The sequence below is a fragment of the Pantherophis guttatus genome, chromosome 1 (genome assembly GCF_059756535.1).
Source record: "Pantherophis guttatus breed Tessera chromosome 1, ASM5975653v1, whole genome shotgun sequence".
NCBI classification, from domain to species: domain Eukaryota; kingdom Metazoa; phylum Chordata; class Lepidosauria; order Squamata; family Colubridae; genus Pantherophis; species Pantherophis guttatus.
In genome coordinates, this window is record NC_142063.1 from 101,267,099 (window position 1) to 101,288,177 (window position 21,079).

Sequence of the window (21,079 nt, forward strand, 5' to 3'; positions counted from 1 at the left end):
GTTGAAGGGAGAGCCTCTATGTGATTCCATTGATACGGATTGAACATTTTCTGTGCAGCATAAATCTCTGCAAGGATGGACAGCCAATTAACATGCTCCAACCCAGATGCCTTGATGGATCAAGATGATCTCCTGAATGCACTTGGCAAATCACCATATTGTTGGCTAAGATCCTTTCAGTGCCATAGCTGATTTGTAAAGTATTGCTCCAAACCACTTTCTTCCTGCTTGGGACGAATCAGCAGTGAGATAGCCAAGAAGGTTTATTTCTTTGCCTCCTTTACAGTCACAACTGTACTTTACAGCTGCCTTTGCTCTTCTTTATTGTGTGACATCTCTTCTACCAAGAACTTACAAGGAAGTCAGAAGAGCTGGAAATATGATGTGATTGCATCAATCACATCCATCTTGATTTGGATTCCAGAACATGATAAGCCACACAGATGTATGCTTGGTAATTGTTTGTCTTGATATTCTTCTCAAATTGTAATTCTCAAGAGTGTTGACTAGCTACAGTATATGGAGAGATGAGAACTACCACTTAAATCTTGTCTTCCTAGCTAATTAAATTAGTCAGGACAAGATTGGATTCCATGGCTTAAGAAAGCAATCAATGCCCCCCTTACAAGAGAAATAACTTATTACCACCTAAGGGAAGTAGTAATACAATCTTTATTGGTGGACAATACCAGGTATGCAATTTCTAGAGAAATGGAATTAATGATGGCAGCTTTACACATACCTGAATGATAATGATTTCTGGAACCATCTCAGAAAGGCTTTAGATCAGGATATTATAGTGAAATTACTTTGATCACCTTGGTGAATGACCTAGGCTAGAAATAGGATAATGGAAATAGGATAATGGATAGAACAGATCTATTATTCTTAGTGAATGAGGACCCAGATTGTGGGAGCAATAAGCTGACTTTGTATAAATATACAAAAGTATGAAGGCTATTGCTTAACACATTGTAAGCCGCCCTGAGTCTCCGGAGAACGGCGGCATATAAATTAAAGCCAAAAAAAAAGTGAAAGTCTCGGCAATTTATGATAGCATTAAACATGGCATCCTTTTGGAACACCTGCAGGAACTGGTCTTCCAGTTGCTTCATATCTACATGAAGAACTGTTGTTTAATATGGAACTGGATTCACGGACAAAGAACTAGCTAGCCTGCATTGAAAGGTTTGCAGACTAGGATCACTGATCCACTGCTATGGCAAGTATAACAGGAAGAGTTTCTTAACAATTATATCTAATGATGCCCAGTGCAACAGATACATTCCATTCCGAGAAGGTTGGCAATAGTATAAATATCTGAAGTTATATTCTGTCTGACTATTCTTGAAGAGCATCTATCCATTGCAGTTGCTTCAAAAAGTAGCAACTAGACTGCTAAGCAGAGCAGAGAGATCTTTTGCTCAAAGTGTTGCACCTTCTGCTATAAATATGTCTGATTATTAAGGTCTGCAGGAGAAATCCTTTTAAAGATGTTCCTTCTATCAGAGGCTTCTCATATATGGTATAGGGCCAGGAGCATCTGCAACAAGGAGGATCAAACATGTAAGATGATAGCTGCACCTACAAAATCAATGACCCATTTCTTATGTGGGTCATATATATGATACATGTAAAAAATTCAATCACATTTATTTTTTTACATGCACACATGAATGTACAAACACATAACATCCTTGGAAACAGCCTTTTATTAGATTGTTTTACTCCAAGATTATCATTTGGTCTCCACTCCCTTGATGTTTAGGAAATTAGAAAAGATATTTATCTTCCTCACCAGCCTTTAAACTGTGGAGTAATTTTAACGTATCATTAATTTTGCTTTATATTTTTAATGCTTTAACATTTTATTTTTACTTTTACATTTGTTAGCTATCTTAAGTGCTCACTATAGCAGAAAAGCAGGGAATAAATCAAATAAATGAATTAACAAACATATTCAAATGGTTTAAACTGGAATGGACATACACATAAAATGATTACTGGGTAGAAGCTAACTATATGGTTTATTTTAAGAGCCGTGGTGGCACAGCGGTTAGAATGCAGTATTGCAGGCTACTCTGCCGACTGCCAGCAATTCGATTCTTACCGGCTCAAGGTTGACTCAGCCTTCCATCCTTCCATGGTCAGTAAAATGAGGACTCAGTATGTTGGAGGCAATATGCTGTAAACCACTTACAGAGGGCTGTGAAGCACTGTGAAGTGGTACATAAGTCTAAGTGCTGTTGATACTGTTATTTTTTATGTTGAGTGAAATGAGGGAAATCTTTTTCTCTATCAATAATGTAGTTTAGCTACCAGGTCAATGACTGAATTACTGTATTTTTCGGAGTATAAGACTCACCCTAAAAGAGGGTGAAAATTTGGGTGCGTCTTATACACCGAATGTAGCCCCGGCCATCTGCCGGCCGCCACCCTTTTGGAGCTTTTGGAGGCTTGCAAATGCAGCCTCCCAAACAGAGAGCCTCTCAAGCAGAATTTTTTTTCTTATTTTCCTCCCCCATAAATAAGGTGCGTCTTATACTCCGGAGGGTCTTATACTCCAGAGCGTTTTATACTCCGAAAAATACAGTACTCTCTTTCCACTTTCCAATTGGTGACTTGGAAGAAAAGAAGCAAGCACACATGGTCAGCCAAAATCAAAAGTATGGATTTACCAAGCAAAGAATGAAAGAAGGGCAGTATAAATCCAGATTTAGTCCTAGATTGAGTACATGTGTTCACTCCCAGTTTATGAATTACTCTCTACAGATGTAATGAACATTCAGATCAATATTATATTATGTAGTCAAAGCTTAACATTACATTCAAAAGCTGACCTGTGTTCTCTACGCATTGCAATATGTTTTTTCTTAATTTCTCCTTTTTAAATTTTCTTTTAGAATCTTTTCTTTTTCTCATGAATGCTAAAGGAATAAAAATCAGTAAGAAAATTAAGAAAATTTTCCCCAACCAGATAATTTTGGAGAGGAGAGTTTTCAAGTGGGAGTCCTTTCAAAGAAGTAGTTCCTCATGATGATAACTTGTGCAAAACAGAACTGGATCCTAACTTATTTAAAATTTTACTTATTAGAAGTGTTCCTATAACATTTCTTTTTACAATAATCTCAAACCCAGTTTAACACATCTGAGAAGACATGCTAGAAAAACATTACTTTAATTGGCTTCCTTTCAAGGGGGCACATCTTCGTTTATTTTTTTTTTAATATGGTAAATTAAATGGCCTTGCAACAATAATTTTATATTTCATTTGTTTAATGTATAGGCTGGTCTGTGACCATAATAAAGATTTGATTTGATTATTTAATGTATGCCCCGTCCGTCTAGTGCTGATGCAATATAATGGCAATTAACAAGAATGACAATCAATAAAATCCAATGCTAGGTTCCCCTGTTCTTCGAATATACCACTCCATTTAGAAGCATGTATCCATTTGACAACACTGTTGTTTCCTTATTTATTTGGCTGTCATCTTTCCTTTTGCTTTCTGCTATGGGCTGCATCCACAGCTGCTGACCCCGAGCATATGCCGACTTAATCACGGTAATTGCCTCATCCTAGGAAATGATGCCAGGCAAAGTTTACCAAGTGATGAGCTTGATACCTAGCACCTCAACTAATTGTGGGAATTGGCCTCACATATCAGCAATTTGGGCTAAAGAAGATGCTGTCAATCATGTGGACATTTCAAAGAGTATCTTCTCCAAGTATCAGAAAATAGCAGCCTCACTGCAAGCAATTTATTCCTACCTGTACTTTTCCTCCCCACAAATTAAATGACTAAATTCATACTATGCCAAACTCTCTTCTTCCTGGCAGCTCTTGTATATATATTTTACCTGTTTCACTTACTGTTTTTCCTTTCAGAATATAAATAAAACTTAACCTCTTTTGATTGACAGCAAGAAACAATATTTAATTAACATCCTTCATTTGTAACAAATCTTACAAGCTCCACCTAGTTAATAATGCTGTTTAAAAGTATTTCTCCACTGTTTTGAACAAAAAAAAGCTTTTTAAGAAAAGCTCAGAACATTGTGTTCTTAATTCAAAAGCACATGCCAAATTAATTATGGTCTTATGCTTTGACCAAAAGTAGGATTTGAGGGATTTTCTCTTTTTAAATCAAAGGATTCTAAGTCATTCATGAATGATACTGAAATAATGTTTGAGTTAGTTGCTAAAGTGCTGTTAACTTGTAGCGTTCAAAGGTGTTTTGAAAACAATCCCATTGGCAGAACATGTATTAAAAGCCATGTCTCCTCAAAATTTCATTCAATGTAACAAAAGCTGCATTAAGCTGAAACAGAAATGTTTTCAGATTATTGTTCTTGATCATGTAACCTATCTAGTACTTTTGCAACAATTTGTTTTCTAAAATTCAAGCATCCGTTGCTAAATTACAATAATGGCTTTGAATACCTAATAATCATTTATTTGACAATGGACCGATATTTTACATTCCATGAGGTACAAGATTTGATGTGGACTTCACTTGCATTTCTGGAGGCAGTAAATACTTTAACTTAATTAGATGTGTGTAGTCTTTCTATACTTTGGCAATTCTTTCCTGAACAATTAGTCACCAAGTCTTTTGTAAAGCTATTTTCATAATAAAGTAGATATTGCACTGTTTGAATATATGGGAAAATCTGTACATTTATATCTTTGGAAACTCTGTTATAAAACACAAACTTCACACAAAGATTTCATTATTATTTTCTATAGATAGGACAGCTTGATGCATGTACTGATCGGAGAGAACAATGTCATTTTCTCAACCCAGCTTTCTCATCTGAATCATGAATGGGAGAACTTCTGTGTATACATTAAAAAGAAAAAAAAAGATCCTAGATAAAGGACATGAATTGCAATGTATCCACAAAATCTTACTGTAAAGGTAATAGAAGGTCAACGACATTATGCTATTGGAAGCCGTCACAGGCAAGACAAAAGACTTATCAAGATAATAGGGATTTACAAACAGTTCATACAGTAACATCTGTTTTATGTGAACTGAACACATGATCAGATAAGCCCTAAATTGGTGAGAGAATGACTGAAGCTGGTTCCTTCTGAACTACAGGTCTGATCCAAAATATCCAAAAATGCATTCACACATGCACATACACACAAGATTGCTTTTGGAGACACATATGCTTGGACTAAAGCTGATTGGTGCATCATTAAGCTTTGATACTTTCCTGTATGTAGATCATGGGTGTCAAACTCGCTGTGTCACATTCAGTAGTGGGTTTCAATTTCGTTTGCTACCAGTTTGCTTGCGGGTGTGTGATGCTTCTGCACATGCGCAGAGATGTCCAGGCGGGTGGGCGGAGCCTCCCACCACCGCCGCTACTGTTTCACCCGATCCGGGGCAAACCGGTAGCACCCACCACTGGTCATGTTGCCCATCATGTGATATATAGTGATGTTTTTTCCCTTTGCAGAGCTGGGGTGGGCGTGGCCTGTGCGTGACACATCCAACCCATGGGCCGCCAGTTTAACACCCCTGCTGTAGATTAATTGGAAGATTTAAATCTAAGAAATGCAATAAAAAAGTTTAAAAAAACATTTTTGGCAAGGATAATCCTCTAGAATTCTAGGAAGGTAAGGATGTTGAGGAGCAGCAATCCACAATTATTAGAGAAGTACTGTGTTGGAAATACTTTGTTTTAAAAAATGCCTGTTGAGGGAACTTAAATCAAAACTGAAGACACACCATCTATCCTTCATTTCAAGATCTATTGTTATCTAAATAAATAAATAAAATTACTTATTCAGTCCATGAGGAGGACCGAAATACATTGTGTTCGCAAACAGATTTTTTTGTAGCTTAGAGGTCACTAAAATGAATGAAAATTAGAAGGTCTGCAAGGGTTTCATTTTGTACTACAAAGTGTTTTCAGTGTTTTGAACACCCTGGCTTTTCCGTTCTTATGAAAACTACACTGCTGCATCCCTGTGATAACAGGCTCAGAGTAAAATAAAGCTCGACATCTTTAAGATTAATGTAGCAGATAGAAAATTAAGCAAATAGAGAGTAAGAAACTCAAGATGCATGGAGATCATTTTAAAAGAAGAATCATTCGAGGCAGTTTAGGTAGATTGTGCAGAAGCTGGGTTTCCTTTATTCTTTTAGTGCGCAACACAGAAAAATGGTCATGGACAAGGTGACCCTCTCTCCCACTCAATAATCTCACTTCTATGCTTGAAGAGATCAAGAAATAAAGGAGTTTATTGATTATTCAGGCTCTGAATGTTTGTCACAGAATAAACTATAATGAACCTAAAATAATTAAGTCAGAAGTGACAAAGGACTCCTCTTGTATCTACTAAAGACGTTGCCTCATTTCAACTCTGGGGGAGGGGACCCCATTTCAATTTGCCCATATTACTTAGTTCTGGAAAAGTTCCTTTTGACATAAATACTCAGTCTTTGTTCTCCTTTTATTCTCTAAGGAAATGTTCTCCACAAATTGTATAGAATTACTCAGGTCTTTTATACAACTGTTTTTCCACTCATCATGTGGTATAATCCCAACCAGCGCAAGGAATTTTGCCAAGATGTTTGCAGAAAAATACAGATAAAGCACATCAAATACAGTGTTGTTGTTTTTTATATCATCGTTGTTGTTTTTTTCATTTTCCCCAGAACCCTACCACTTTTGGTTAGCACTGTCATTTTTAATTGTTCATCACAATGTAGAAGATTATTTTTAAAAAAGCTAGAGTTCACCCCGTCCATAAATTGTGATACAGAATAAAATGTGCAGTGCATATTTTCCCAGTTTGTAATAGATATCTGTGCCTGTTTGTCCATTTCAGAAACATCTCAGAGATCATACCTCTGTGATCATCAGGAATGCATCTACCCAAAAGCAAAAATTAGAAGCAAATACGTCTTTCTATGATATTCTTATCTTTTAAAAAACTGTTTAGTTTCTTTTCTCCTTTTCAGTTTCTTAACTATTAAAATAGTCTGCCAATCCAGGCAAATTAAGTTTGTTTGCCCTATTGTTACACTGATATGCCATAACAACAAAAACTAGTTTTGGTGGAACTTCAAATTATTATATACATGTTACAAAAAGAGGAATAGGGGAACTGTAATGCCCGTATGGGAATGAAGACTGATGTTGGACAACCCTTTGAATGGTGTAGTGTTTGTTTTCCAATTTCTTATTGTTTTTATGGCTCATTGTTGTTGTAACAACAATGAGCCATAAATGAGCTCATTTATGATGGAGAAAGAAAAATGTTTGAGAACTGGAGATTTGCAGTATTTGTATGTACATTTGTTTACATTTTCCTTTCTCTTTTCTCAGTTTGAAGCCTCTTTTGTTGTGGTCCACCAGCAGCCTGTGGAGCTGGCAGCAGAGTCAGAAAGTGAGGAGAATGGGGCCAGTCCTGAAGTCTGGGGAAGGTCTGGACGAGGGGTCTGCGTCGGAGGCAGAGATGAGGCCAGGGCCATCTGGGAGTGATGTGCGGACTCCAGAGCCCCCAGAGTCGGACAGCAGAAAGGCAGAGGAACAGGAGGAGCCTGTTCCTAGTGCACGCAGGTGCAGAGCTGCCAGAAGGCAAGAGCAGCTAAAGCAAAAGGGACAACTCAGGAGTAAGGCCAGGAGACAATTGGCCCTTCCCATAAGGCTTAAAAGAGAAACAAAGGCACTTGGACCTTTTTGCAGGAAAGCAATGTTGCTAACTCTGTTTCCAGTCAACATCTCTTGTTTGTTTCTGAACTTTGTAGGGCTTTGCCAAGTAAGGCCTTTGGCAGGGTGTTAAAGAAGATAAAGGTTGGTGATTATCCCGAAGGACTTCTTCTGAAGGACTTGTTTTGCAACTAATTGGGACTCAGCTGGGAATGAACATAATTCTCAGCTGTTACAATAAAATAGGACTAATTGTGTCTTGTAATGACTCAGTAAGCCTAATCCACAACATCTTTCTCTTCTTCAACATAGCCCTTATTGTGGAGCATTTCCTCAATTACTATGAAAAATTCTATTATATATAACCCCCTCCAACCCGCACAAAAAGACCCCGAAGGGAAAGACTCTCTGCAGCAACACATATGTTCATTGCACGTATCCAGTCCAGGGGCATAGTTTGGGGACCTCTGATTTAGTGCAATATTAAAAAATGCAAATAATTTTTCTGCGAACCACCAAAATTTTCTCACAGACCACCAGTGGTCCACAGACCACCAGTTGGTGACCACTGGTCTATGCCACGGTATCCAGTTGTACCCTACCCAAAATAGTTCATGCTGATCAAGGACTAGTTTAATAATATTCAAGTGATTTGTTTTTACTGCAAAATGCAACAATGTCAATCACAATGAAATGTGTAAATGCCTCTTAAGAGGATATGAAGATGTCCTTCAAGTACATCTGCTATATGATCTATTATATGATTGAATATGTATTCATAGAGACAGTCAAAACCATGGTCTCTTTCTTGAAGGCCTCCATAAATGATGACTTTCCCAGCTCCATGAAAAATTACTGTAGTCAATTTATTACAGTGTTTCTTAGGATAAGAATTATTGCAATTTGAAGATATATAGAACAAAATCCTCTAAATCAGAAAGAGAAAAGGTTTGGAAATAGACGTTCAAACTTGAATGACAAGAAAGGCATTTTGGAAAGTGGTAAAGAGAGGCAAATACTTCAGACCAGATTCAAAGACTGATAGAAGAGACCGCAGTTTTGGATTAGAATTAAATTTGGAGTAGAACTGGATTAGAAATGTTTACCTTTTATTGAAAGAACATAATGTAAAGATGAAGAAAGTTCTCATGAACTAGGAATTGATTCATATTAATTGCACACGAAACAGCTGAGTATAAAAACTAAAAGAGAAAGCTTCAACTACTACATTACATTTTTTAATGATTTAAAAACCATGGTCATGAAAATAGATCACTCCTGTAAGATCTAACATTTATCCTTGTAGATCTAATGTGTATCTGAATTATTTAAATAATTTTATATATAAGTTTTCTTTCCTTTTTGTAGGCTTTATGTGTATTTTTCTTTAGCCAGGTTCTTCCTATGTAAACCAAGATTTTTATGCAGCCCTAGTTCAGTGAAATCACAATCCACTAGTTTCTAGGCTTTTTTTCTGGCAGCCAGCAAACACTCTGCTGCCCATTGGGAGACTAAGGAGACTAAGATAGATCTATCTCGGACTTATAAGTCCTCATCAGTTAGCCACACCCTCATCCCATGTATCCTCCCTGTAAAGGTACAGTATTTGTTTTCTTTCCTTTTTGTAGAAAAAAAGCCTAGAAACTAGTGGATTGTGATTTCACTGAACTAGGGCTGCATAAAAATTTTGGTTTACGTAGGAAGAACCTGGCTAAAGAGAAATACACATAAAGCCTACGAAAAGGAAAGAAAACAAATACTAATATTTATATTTATATTTTTATATATATAATGGTTCAACTATAGTAACCATACTCAGACTATACCAATATAAAGTTTTGGGTTGTTTTAAATAGACTGGAACGGATTGTGCTTTGCTACTGTAGCTTTTAATTTCCCCAAATTTATCTGTTGCACTGGTTATTAAAGCTCATTAAGAACACTAAGCGCATGACTTTCTAGTAATATCTTCTCCAATGGTTAGCTATTGCCTGCTGTTTATTTTGTTATACATTCAAGATCCTGTAGTAGACCTCTTCCTAATATGTAGGAACTTGCAGGATCTAATAATGCTGAAATATCTTCTTGTTCCATTTCAGAGATGCTTCACTTTACCCTTATTTATCTATATGTTGCCAATATAAGTTCAGGAAGTGAGAAACATTGTGCTAACAGGACTATAGACTAGATGAATAAAAACCAACCCACCCGCCCCCCAGGCTAAGCTGCGAAATAAGTAGTGAATTAATTTCTGTAAAGTACTCTAACATTACAAAGGTGTGTTGAAAGGTGTCTGCTCATGTTTCAAATTAAACGCACTGCTGGTCAGCATTAGCACCTCGGCTTTGAACAGCAGCCATTCGCCTACACTTCAGGGGTTGGGAAAAACGGATTTTCCGTTCACACTGGAATAATTAGAACATGTCAGGAAGAATTAATTTCCTCATTTTTCAAAAGGATACACAGAAATTACCATGTTATTATATGACAGGGTCCCTTGGAGAATTGTATTAAATTTAATTTCTAGCGCAGCCCACACAACAAATTAAAGTCATAAATAAGATGGAAAGAAGCAGGACGCAGAGCATATGTTTATGGCAATGAGTAAAGCCAAGGGACCAGAAACAACTATCTTCATTTCATTTTATTTAAATCAGCCAGACACTGTGTATCTGAATGACAGCACTTGTTAATGGTGCTGAGATTATAGGCTCCTTAATTTTAGAAAAACAGTTACTCGACAGTTGGCATTCAAACTGTAGGCTTTCTAAAAGCAGGCCCTCATTTAAATATTATTTTCTTGCATAACCCTGTGGTCGTGCTCTAACTTCTGCATAGGACACACATTTTAACCTTTTTTCCCCTCTCCCTTAGTAGCAACAACTCAATCCATTGATTTGCTGATTGACCACCCCACAAAAATATTTAGGATGAGCACTATCAATAGAGGATGGGAAATCCAAACACTCAGGTAACTTTATCCTTATGAACTACAGGTAGTCCTCGACATACAGCCACAATTCAGCCCAAAATTTCTTTTGCAAAGTGAGACATTGATTGATTAAGTGAGTTTTGCCCCATTTTACCACCTTTCTTGCCTCAGTTGTTAAGTGAATCACTGCAGTGGATAAGTTAGTAACCGGGATGTTAAGTGAATCTGGCTTCCCCATTGACTTTGCTTGTCAGAAGGTCGTGAAAGGGGATCCCATGACCTTAGGACACAACAAAGTTCATAAAAATGAACCCGTTGCCAAGCATCTAAATTTTAATCACATGATCATTGGGATCCTGCAAAGGTCATAAGTGTGAAAAGTAGTCATAAATCATATTTATCAGTGCTGATTTAACTTTGAATGGTCACTAAATGAACTGTTATAAATTGAGCACTATCTGTAATTAGCAGTCTCGGGACTGCAATTTTAAGAAAATGTTTTGGCAATAAAGGGAGGTTTTCATTTCAATTGCCTAGATTTCCTCATCCTAGGTAGACCCAGAGCAAAAGGCAGTGGCTTTTTTCTCACTTAAAGGTCAATGCTGTCACCAGGTGTCAATAGTTAAAAGACAAACTCAGGAGACCAAACAAAAGAATTCGGGGTGGTACCTGTCAAGTAGAAGGAAGAAGTCTGGAAGTATTTGTATTATTTTAAAAATAAATTTGAAGCCTATTCTTGGAGCTGATTCCTAGGGTAGAATTTGTATGCACTTCTCTTAACTGCACTGCTTCATATTATTTTTAAAAAATGCTTTATTGCATTTCAGGACAAAGACTCCAAAGAGGAGTTGAATTATAACATTTTAAAAGTTTAAAGAATTAAAACAATAGAACAGAATACTAACACTAAGTACTGTAAACTAAAAACAGCCATCTGTTTATTGAAGAGCCAACTGGAAAGCCCAGTTTAAAAAAAAAAAAATCAAGGGAAGAGGGAAGCATGCATCCTGCAATAGGCCGTGCATTAAGGCTGCAGATGTCATAGAAAAGGACTTGCTTGCATAAAGGTGCTAAGACAAAATATACAGGGAAAGATAGCAATAGCACTAGCACTTAGATTTATATACCGCTTTACAATGCTTTACAGCCATCTCTAAGCGGTTTACAGAGTCAGCATATTGCCCCCAACCATCTGGGTTCTCATTTTACCGACCTCAGAAGGATGGAAGAATGAATCAACCATGAGCCTGGTGAGATTTGAACTGTCAAATTGCAGGCATCTGGCAGTCAGCAGAAGTAGCCTGCAGTACTGCATTCTACCACGGCTCATTGATGACACAAAGTTCTAAACAAGAATAAAAAGGTGGGAATAAGTCCTTTATGTTTGCCTCTTACATCTAGATCATTGTTCTGAAGATCTCAACTCATAGATTAAAAGCCTAAAACCATGAGATAAAACTTAGATCTAACCATGAATATGTGTAATAATAACAATTCTATTATTTCCTTTCCAACAGCCAAAACATTGTACAAATGTAGCCTCATGAACTTGTTTGTACAATGTTTTCTTCCACTTCACTGAAAGTCACAAAGAGATTTCAACTAATGGTCAGATTATACAACATTAAAGTCAACTCACGTGCATTGTAATAGCGTTAATAAAAATTTAATAAAGCATCATAAAATATTAACAGTGCTCCAATACACTTTAATACCTGCATCTCTTTTATGTTGTGTATGCTTCAAGCTTTTGTTACCCATGTTATGGATTAAAATATTAAAATTGGATGCAATGACATGGAACAATAGTACTTATACTCACTCTATTGTAGAAAGCAGCAAATCCTATGCTCATTTGGACATAAAGACAAAAAATATTTGACCATTCTACATTTAGGTAAATAAGCTAAATAAATAGAATGGTCAAATATTTTTTGTCTTTATGTCCAAATGAGCATAGGATTTGCTGCTTTCTACAATAGTGAGTATAAGTACTATTGTTCTATGTCATATTTATTTAAAATCCATATTTATATTTATAAATATACCATATTTATTTAAAATCCAAAGAGCAGTAGTTTATAAAATATTCTCCCATTATGGCAATTGCAGTAAAAATTTACCTTCATTCTATTTAGCAATGAAGCAGTCTTACTGCAAAGCAAACAGATATTAGAACCAAGTACAATGATAACAGAGAAAAGTCAAAAAAAAAAAACAGAACTGTGAAAAGAAGTGTGTGATATTCTTGTTGGCATTAACCTTTGTCATGTATAATATAAATATATATATATACGAAAATACACAGTGCTGAGGCATGATCTTTAGTAATTTTTCAACTATCACAATGGCAAGAGATTTGCAAATGTCAATCTCATTGTTAGCAGCTCTGGTTTCTTGCTTGTTAGCTTGTCAGTCTTGAAACAGAGTAAGAGTTGTACCTTTTGCTGCCATGGATATCAACACTCCCTTGGGTGCAACAAACTTTAAATAATTTGTGAATCAATTAACGGGCAATTCAGCACACAGCTCAAATTTCACACTCTCAGGTCACTGCATCATCAGCCTGATATGAATCATAACATTTTGGGGAAAAGTTCATAATTGAAATCATTAATTAATTTAACAGGACTTTTAGTTATGCATTGCATTACACAGCTATAAAGGGGCAGGGATTAATTAGTTGTCTCTTTGACAGTTCTCTTTACTTGAAGGAAAACTTTTCCAGCAGTATCTTGGCAAATATTCAAGGCAGCATAAACTTCTAGCAAGATGCTACGAATTGTGATGGAGAAGAGGAAGGAGGAAAGTGCCTCTATTGTGGGCTTAGTTTGATTTAAATTGGATGTTGGCCACATGCCAAGGCTTTATCTTTCTAAGCATTTGGCTTATATGAAATCTCTGTTGCCTGGCTCTTAACACGTACTCCATTTTATGCAAGTTAAAAGTTAGCCCATCAACTCTAGCAGAGACTTTTGACATTCTAACACTGCATGTGCATCGGATAGCCAGATCCTTTCAACAAGACAGTGGCAATAGAGAACTATTAGGCAAGGATACACTTTGCTCCTGATGAGCTTCAGGTTCCAATTATTTAGGTCAACATTCTATCCCACAATGGTGGCAAAAAATGATGGATATAATATTGAAATTCATCTTATGTGCAAAACTCCCCAGTAGGGGGTTATAGAATGAATGCCAAATGTTAATCAACAGGACACAATAGGCAAGGCTTGGAGTGTATGAAAACTCTTAAGTCTTTATAGACTCTTCTGAGTAAAAATGGGCTTGGCCTGCTGCCAAGGTGACAAGACTCACATCATCTCTACCACAATCATACATTAGCCTGCCAGACATAGTCAGCTTCAGCTTTCGGTCTGGCCCTCAGGCTAGCAAACTCACAGTGAAATTTGAGGGAGGATCATGTCAGCTCATACATAGTCAAAACAAATGTTATGCATTGTTATCTCCCACCTGCTTATTATTTGCCGGCACATGTATTCTTCCATTCTCTCAAGGAAAATGCAACAGAGCATGGCATCTGATGTCCAGAGGGTAGCGGAGAACAGGGATCCTAAAGCTGTGATCATTGCTTAAGATCCATACAAAAGGAATTTTAACCAATTGAGGAGACAGAGACCTGTACACTTAAGCCTACACAATGTACATATGTCAGCACTTTATATTATCTATTTACCCACTACTAGTATAATGTTAACTAATCAATCAATCCTACAAAATTCAATAAGCTCAAACCACTATTCTAAGTAAATCTATGTAGTCTACCTACAGGTATTTTTATACAGATATAAATACTGTTTGAATAGAAATGTCATATGTACCATACATGTGATTTGCTGTGTATGTGAACAGATTTCAGTGCTTTTGATAGTTATTTCAATAAATCTAGTTATTTACTAAAAGCTTATCTTCTTTGCTCTATCTCTAACTTCTCCAATCTCTTTCCTATACTTTCTGAACCAGATTCCAACTCAACAATAGTAACTTTTGCTATTTTCTACAAAATTCATTTCAGAAGTTGAAGCCAAGATTTTGAAATTCTATAATGCACTATTCAATAATATATTTGCAATCCCTAAGAAGATATTCTAATCCAGGAATCTAACCAACCTGAACCAAGAGCCTTATGGTAAGTTTTTTGAAAAGGAAGAATTTCAGGAATGGAAAACCTATGCTGTTGTATAATATTGATAATCTCAAACCTGAATAAAAGGGGATAAAAGTGTTCTAGTAGATGGAAAGAAGGAGATAGGTCTACCACAAGTCTATCATCATTCAAAAAGTTTTTTTGAAAGCTAATAATAATCATCACTATCTCAAAATTAATTCTCTCTTTCCCAAACCAGGATTACTATGACAAAATATGGAACAGTTTATCTTCTTCCTCCTTTTGCCTCATATTCCTTGCCTCAGTATGATATCCTTATATCCTGTGGCTGAGATTACATATCATATTATAATATGGTTTGTTTGGTTATTGCTTAATATGATGTGTGAACCCTGGCCACATCACTTCTTTTCCAGTCATGGATTTATTTCATGAGCCAAAATACACAGTATACACAGCATGCAGTTAAATTATATGCAAATGATGGCAATCTTTTTTGGAAATACAGTATGAAAGGGGGAAGAAAACATAAACTTTCCTTCTATACTGTATAATCTGATTGGACTGTATCCCTCACATGGCTTCTTAAGAAAAAAAGTATTCATTGGTGCCAGCAGGAATTCTTTTTTTTTTTTCCATTTTCTACTATTTGTGGAAGAGCATTTTAGTTCCACTTGCAATGAGGATAAAAGAGATAAATCTTCTATCTCAATGCAGTGCTTTATCAGTAAAGGAATGCCCATACATCTGTAACTAATAACAATACTTAAAGTAGAACTAAATGCTACTCATTAAACATAACATGTCATTTGGCCCACAATCTCATCTTCTGATTTCTTAAACTCTCCTCTTATTATTGGAGGCAGCCACTCTAAACATGTTATATTCTATGCTCCTGAGAAGGAAGATTAGTAATAAGAACATTAGTTCCACCCCCACCAAATGCCCTGTTATTATCCTTATTGTTCTCCAAATGCAGAACACAACACTTCTGCGGCAGGAAGCCTTCTCTGTCCATGAAACTTTTCCTGAAATTTGTAATCCTGGAAAAGCAAGATTCAGAACCAAGAATGGACAACCAGTAACCACATGAGGCCGCAAAACATCTGCAGATCATTTTGTTTTTAATTAAAATAATAGTCAACATCTATGTATTAAGAAATTTCCTCAACTCTATCCACCCAATAATATCACTACATCACTGAATAACCCTCTGTGGTCCCTGGAAGCTAAAATAATAATTTTAAAAGCATGACACCCACCCACCCCAATGAAAACTGTTGCCCATTACTGTTTCTAAATCATATAGACAAGTTCTACCAAAGGATGGCTGGTTATAGCACTGAGGTTCATTGTACGGTCACTACAGCCACTAGTATTATATGGTTCCTATAAAATTTCAGTTAAAATGAAGTACATTATAAGTATTCTAGAGGTTCAAATCAGCATTTAAAAAATGGATCAGAGAACATTAGGCCAAAATTGGGCCTATCCTCCTCAATGAAATTATTACATCATTCTGTGATTGAACATCACTGAAAAGCAATTTGAAAAGTATAATTACACAGAAAGGTTTCTTGACGCAACCAGAAGCTTTTACAATTTTCTAAAAACACATAGAATTGAAATAATAGGATTAGTGGTAGCACATGGAAAACAAGACAATGTATTAGCTTTTCGGCTGAAAATATCAATAATAGCACAAGGAATTCTCAGGGTAAAATATTTTACTCAAATCTGGTAAACCAGAATTTTTTAAAATTTCAGACAAGATTCAAACATTTTATTTGAACAAATTATATTTTTGGACAGATTAATGGCCAAGCTACTTATTCAGCTGCACGTTATCTCTATAAAAATTCATTGATAGTATTATGTCAGTAACAACTTGTAAGGCTCCTAATCGGGTTTCATCAGATTTGTAGAAGGCATCCTTCCTTTGCTCCTATGCTTTTGGAGGTATACAGTATTTTTTTAATAATTGTTTCCTTTTTCTATTAATTGTCCTTTTGCTATTATGAAAGTTATTAAAGATCCTGCTGGTTGTTCATGTTATCTTTTGTCCTCATTATGAAATATAAAAGCTATAATTTTAATTGTGATTCTGGCATGAAAATATTTTGTCCTCGATCATTCATCCTGTGGAATCTTATTTTATAAAAGGGTACCAAGCATCAGATAATACCTGGTCATTAATTGGTCTCTATTTTATTAAGTTTTTAACCACTTTTCCTTGAGGAGTACAAGATGACATACATAGCATTCGCTCCTCCAATTTTTTTTTTTTACAAAAATAACCTTGTGACAAATATTAGATATTCAATCTGATAAACTGAATTGGCAATTAGTTAGTTTTTCACTAGCTACACAAAAAGCTTTCAACAAGTAGAGTGTATATTTATTGAATGTGCTTTAACTAAATATGTTTAATAATTGGATTATGTGGTATTTGAATCAATTATCTATTGCTATTTATAAGAATATTCAGAATGCCATATATTGAACATAGAACATTTATTAAAAACATCCACACATTTCAAGTAATGCAATACACTTTTAAAAATCTTTTTAAAAATTCTGGTGCAATCTACTAATTAGTTTCCCAAAAGTTATTACAGATGGGATTTTTTCTTTGAGCATTGAACACCGAAATATTGATCATTCCAGACAATTACCAAAGCATTAACTTTTGCCATTACTTTTAAAAATTACCTTATACCTATTACTTGAAAAAGGACTAGATTGTTACAATCGTGATTTCCAGTTTCATTAAAAAAATGAAAAAAAATGTAATGCTTGGATGAAAAAGAGTTATTCCTAAACAATAAGATTTTTAGAGCATATAATATAATGGCAAATATGCTCTGCCTGACATAATTCAGATATTCTTAAAACATTTTTTAAAAAACTGATTTCTGTATGAAAATTATAAATGGATTCAAATTTAGAGTTAGCAGAATTCTGCTTATAAAAGGAGGATATGTTTATTTGTTTTTTTATCCTTCTTTCCTTATGTTGTTTTCTGAGCTTCCTCAAACAGATAGGACTGGGAGTGCATACCACCCTCTCTGAAATGGGGAAAATAGTGGTAAGGCCGTAAGGGGGAAGGAAAAATCTAGGGAAATCACAGTTCCCTTTTATTCCTCCAGTACACTGAGAAATTTCTGCTTAGTCTCAAGTTCTCTCCACAAACAGAAACAGACCTTTTCTATGTGCAGATACAAATTTGCATCCAACCACAGATCTGAAAGTTAATTCTCTTCAAACAAAGTTGTTAATGCTGATAAATGGAAATGCTTTACCATTTCTGGTGGAATTCACCTACAATCTTTTGATGGGCCAACAGTATGAATTTAAATAAGGTGTAGTTCAGCTGTATGATTCAGAAAAATCCTCTTCCTGGGTTTATGAACTGAAATTACAAGGCGGTATATACTGAGAAGGGTAGGAGAATCAGAATATGTGTTAAAGCAGGTTTTAATGGTTAATGATCCTGGGAAAGAAATGGTAAACAAAAGCTACTGTTATGTCAGCTTTTGTAATTCTCAGTTGTTTTTGGAAGTAGCTGTGATTATTCAATAATGACTGGAAAACTTCCAGTCACAATCCCAGCTAATAGGAAACAAGAAGGGTTAGATTCAAATGGAATTTTAGGAACTGTTACTTGGAAGTCCGGTGTAAAATTCTAGCCATCTTCTCACCTGTCAAAGTAATGTAGCCTTATAAATTTGAAGTATTGAATTTCTGCTTCCAGAGTATGCTAACTCAGCTGGAGTAAAAATGTACTAGCTTCTAGAAAATGCTGTTGTCACTGTTAGTTATCCAAATATGTTTTCATACAAAAGTCAGTATTGTTATTTGTAATCATCTGCTGTGGTATCAGACTTTAGGTACACTTAAAGTACACCTGTACAATGGCAGGAATGTCCTGTATAACTTCACAATGAATTCTAATGTCACTTTTTAATTCCTGCAGTCACATAGTCTTTTCAAACTACAGGGAATCATCTATTCAAAAATCTGTTGTTAATAAAATAGATCTTAGTTTCATAGAGCCAAACAACGATGTTTTCAACATCATAAATGTATATTGTTGAATAATGAAACTTACAAATTTGCACAAATTTATTTTGTATTGCCTGAGCATCACATCCAGACAAAAATCTTGAGATACAAAGACACTAAACGGAGAAAGGCAGGCAAGAAAAAAACATTTTACTTAAGTATGTAGAAGTTACCTGGCCCCGGCACAGGCTGACTCTGAGCTCTAGCAGTGTCCCGTGATAGTTGTCATCAGAAATGAAAATAGCAAGACAGCAGCTAACAGGCCTATAGAAAACAAAGGGGGGAAAGTATGTTAAGGGCACATCACTTTTTAGCAGCTTCCAGCAAACTATTGAAGAGTTTTACTTATTTTTAAAAGATGCAATATTCTGTTTTGACTATACAGTTTTGAGGATAATGAGAACTGAAGTGCAGCACAGCTGGAAAATACCACATGGTAGAAGGCTGCAATAAGTTTATGAACTTCACAGCTAGAGAATTACATGAAAATAATATGGAATTTTGCCTACCTCTAACAAAAATCTGAGCAGCGCTTTCAATATTAATTCTAGTCTGAAATCATTTACAGGTATACAGACTAATCCAAGAAAGGTCAGATCCATGAGGATTATGTAATTAAAAGCAGTAATGTTCACATTTTAATTATACTCCACTCAAATGTTTCTAATCCATATGAATAACTCCAGGGCCACTTGTACTGTGTACAGATCTGACCTTTGAACAAAAATAACATTGTAACATTTAAAAAGCCTGTTCTCGTATCAAAAACAAAACTACACTTCCCCAAACCAAAAAGGCAGCCCAAGAGCACCGCTACTGCTCCGTTTAACTTTTCTTGCAAAGCCAGTCAGGTGGGAGTCAAAAGTATTTCATAGGCTAAGCTGTTGCACAAATTAAGCCCAGGGTCTGTTTCCAGGTGGTTTCCAATCCAATTTCTCATGGCTTGGGGACCCTTAAATATTCTTTCTCAAGATGGCCTGTTTGTAGCATGAAAAGATTTAATCTGAAGGTAATGGGGATGAAGCTACATGTGGTTTAATAGGCTGATCCCATACTTGGAATTGGACGAGAATACTTATTAGATTATTCCGTTGCATTCTTCATAGGGTAGTTTTTGCACATTATTCAGAAACTGTAACAATCCCACAATGTAGCAGTGTGTGTGTGTGTGTGTGTGGTACTTGCAAGATATACCACATAATTATCTTAAAAATGGGTACTAGTTACTGCTTGCCCTGGTTACAAGTTGTTGGGAGGCCCAATTTAGAATGCTCATTGTGGTATATAAAGCCTGCATAGTTTTGATCCAACTCTTTATTGGACTGCTTATTCCCATATAGATGATTCCATAATCCTTGATTCTCTGTGGAATTTATAGTCTATCCCATCTGAAATATCTAAACATCAACGTTAATAGCACCTCCTTCATCATCAAAGCTTTACCATAACAAAGAAAGAATTCGGTACCGGTACTGATGTTCATTAAATCATTCCTTGTTGTAATTTAGGTGGAAATTTAAATAATTTCTTTTTAGCCAGATCTTTTAGAGTTATTTTTTCCCAAGATTTTTCTGCTGCTGCTATTTACCAATTCTTTATTACACGCATGTTTGTAGGCCTACTAGTGCCATAAGATGAGAAAGGGTGGGTGTATATTTTAAATAAATAAAATTTACAATTAGTTTTGCTGATTTCAAATAAGGATGAAAGTTGAAAGAATTTATTAAAACTGATTTCTATAATATTTTCTTATTCCAAGACCTTTATCATCATGCTCCTTATTGTATATATAACCCTCATTCTCTCTTACATCCTATTTTGGGGGTTCATAGCATCTTAGTTCTTTTTTTTTTTAACCTTCTTCATAGGCAAAGAAAATTCCAGGAAATGATAGCTCACCCACACCTCCAAACCTTTCACAAGATCAGTGTAATGATACGTGAGAGTGATATTGGGAAATTGGGGGAATAGATGTTGCCTAGGGAACAGTCAGATAAGGGAGGGCATAGCCCGCAGCTGCAAAATGGGTGGAGAAAAACACTCAGAAGAGCCCCTCTCCCAAGTTCTCAGGATGTAAAGGATATGGAGGGAGATTTGTACTTTCAGACTTGCAAGATTCTGTTAATGTAGCTTTACATTAAATTAGAATTAGCTCTTTTGCTCTGGTCTTGTTTCTCATTTACCTGGGAAGGCTAACAAACAATGAAAATACAATCAGAATGTATAAATGCTAATATAAGAGATTGCTAACTGGTACTTTCAAGAACTCCAGAAAAACA

The 21,079-nt window shown here is 35.7% G+C and overlaps 1 protein-coding gene across 14 annotated transcripts in view; it reads right to left on the reverse strand.

Moving 5' to 3' along the window:
* The window catches only part of SOX6 (SRY-box transcription factor 6), a 492,935-nt gene that overhangs the window by 358,888 nt on the left and 112,968 nt on the right, over positions 1–21,079 (reverse strand). For all 14 annotated transcript variants that reach the window (XM_087879414.1, XM_087879426.1, XM_060687705.2 and 11 more), the window contains one exon: positions 18,974–19,064. The gene's annotated coding sequence lies outside the window, so the exon portion shown is untranslated. The remainder of the gene's footprint in view (positions 1–18,973; positions 19,065–21,079) is intronic.